We start from the raw sequence: 2,533 nt of genomic DNA on the forward strand, positions 1-2,533 counted from the left end.
GCACTACACTACACTACACAGCCCAGCCAGCCCTAACTCCCACCCTCCCTCTTCACTGTCGACAGCCGAGTGAGAAAATGGCGCCGACGCGGGTACCTTATATAGGATCCAAAACCCGCGAGACCCGGAAGGCGGGATGATGACGTTTTGCCTCGATTTCAGATCTGAGTCAGGCGGGAAAAGTCGAGCCTGACTCGGAACGGCCTCAGATCGGGGGGGCTCGGGGGGGTTCAGATTTCAGAAATCCGAACCCGCTCACCCCTAGTGTGTATGTGTACTATATATGTGTGTGTGTATATGTGTACTACAGTACGTATGTAAATGTATGTACTATATATGTGTGTGGGTATATGTGTACTACAGTACGTATGTAAATGTATGTGACTATATATGTGTGTGTGTATATGTATGTATGTGTAAAACAGTGCATGTGTGCATACCCCCCAACCATCATGACTGAGGTGCGACAGTCCTGTTTTTTGGGTGCTGTCACACCTGTAGGTTGGAGGAAAGCTAGAGAGTGCAGCCCAGCCTATAGGGAAGTGATGTGCATGCCCCAAGCATGAAATTAAGTGAGGATGTGCTTTGTGGCTATGCAACTTTTTCATTAATGTGCCCAAAGCTGGCACACAAGGACTTGATCCCCGTGTCCCATATGTTGCCATCTAGCCCCCCCCCCAGTTTAAGTGCCCTAGACCCCCCAAAACATAAAACAGCTCTGATTGGAGCAACTGACCACCATCTTCTGGCTGTCTCTTCTGGCCGCAGCATGTACAAGATGATTCCATCTGGCTATGCTGATTGGTGGAAGGTTCTTTTCATCCACCAGTCACAGTGGTGGGGATTTCCACCAATTAGAATGCATGAGGCTGCAGAGACAAACTAGGAATGGAGAAGGCTGCTGGTAGAGTGAGCACCTCGTGTGGGTCACCTCGCAGGCTACAATTCAGTAATGTAAATTCTATTGTACTGTGTATGTGTATATATATATATATATATATATATATATATATATATTTTAGCCCTTGTCAGGTGTTGTTTGTAAATAAGTTATGGCTGTTCCCCTATAATTTTCTGTCACTTCTTCTTTTTGAGAGAAAACCTGGGGCCACTCACTTTGGTTTGCCCCCCAGCCTGAAAGTTGCCAGCCAGCCCCTGGTTTCATCCATGGACTAGAATAGAGAAGGCGACTGTATTATACTAAAATCTGTTGGGAGACTGGACTGCTAAGCAGGAGGTCTTTGCTTCTTTTACTGTTCTGCATCTATTTTGTTTTTCATGACACAATAGGGCACATTTTCTTTACTTGGTCTTCTTGTCTCAAGTGATCCAGGCTGGTGTCCATGTCCTTTTTCTAGACACAGACTCTCCATTGAACTAATGCATCTTCACAGATGTCCTCCTGGTTCCTACTGCACTCAGTAGGGTGTTTGCATATGAATAATTCTTGCAGAGGCCCGTGGCCGTTGTCTTGTGAGGTAGCAATTCGGATATATTAGCTTAGTGGTCCAATGCTCCATTCAGTAGGCAGAGTTTTGTATTGTTGAGTCTCCTAAATAATAGGCTGAGGGGCCTTTTGGGTCCTCGCACTTCCGGTATGGCTGTTGCAGCCATGATCCTGAAGTGTTTGAGTTCCGGTTGATTTTTTACTCCTACAAATGTTGGGCAGGAAGCCGGTCTGTCTGCATTCTTCCATCATGTCTGGAGGACTTCTGTAGCTTGGGTGCACGTTGAGGTTCTTTACCATCGTTTCTCGGCCTTTTGGCTAAGATCAATTGTAGTATCTGTTCTTATCAGTTTAATATCTGATACGGCCCCTATCTGGGGGCCATATATTAAATGGATTTTTTAGAACAGGGAGATGGAAAATGAGATTGCTCTGTCCACTCCACGCATTGACCTAGTATTGCAGTACTTCCAGGACTAGTGCACCAAAGCCTCCATCTCCTGCCCAGTGGCTCACCTGTGGGTGGCTCTCTATGCTCAGACCCTTCTGCTGGTTAGAGCCCCTCAACTGGGTAGTCCTTCAGCATGTTCCAAGACACCTTCTTCTGTAGTGGGCTCTTGCCTTCATATATACCCTGTTTTCTCTTAGGTCGTGGATATCTTCACCTTTTTGCTAGTATTTTCTGTAGAGTTGCATAGTTGTGAATATATATATCTCTCTGACATCTGGCAGTCACCGGTTTTCTCTTTCCGCTGCGCTGGCCTCTTCCCTGTCTTCGGATTGGGTTACATTATTTAAAGTTTGTTTTCATTGCTTTCTTTCTCCAACAAATTCTTGGTTGGGAGTTCTCTGCTCCCAAAAGTCAGGGCTGCTCTTTTTCAGTTACATTTTACAATGCTTGGTCATGCCTTTCTGCTCACTGGGATTTAGTGAGATTCTTGATGGCTGTCAGACGAGGTGTTAGTCTTCTCTCCTTGGCTATATGATGCTTGGTCCTCAGCTCTTGTTTAAAGAATTGCCCTGTCATCGGTTTGATGGCGGTTCCTGTTTCGGCAGGATTTCTGGGTTGGCAGGATTTTCAAGTGC

At 45.9% G+C, this 2,533-nt stretch overlaps 1 non-coding gene across 1 annotated transcript; it reads left to right on the forward strand.

Annotated features, from left to right (window-relative positions):
- Positions 1 to 1,745: 1,745 nt before the first annotated feature.
- On the forward strand, positions 1,746 to 1,937 carry LOC148501787 (U2 spliceosomal RNA). The gene has a single exon (XR_015870020.1). It is a non-coding gene; the product is annotated as a U2 spliceosomal RNA (small nuclear RNA).
- The last annotated feature ends 596 nt before the right edge of the window (positions 1,938 to 2,533 follow it).

The sequence above is a fragment of the Taudactylus pleione genome, unplaced genomic scaffold, assembly GCF_031769625.1.
Source record: "Taudactylus pleione unplaced genomic scaffold, aTauple2 ptg000502l, whole genome shotgun sequence".
Lineage (NCBI taxonomy): Eukaryota > Metazoa > Chordata > Amphibia > Anura > Myobatrachidae > Taudactylus > Taudactylus pleione.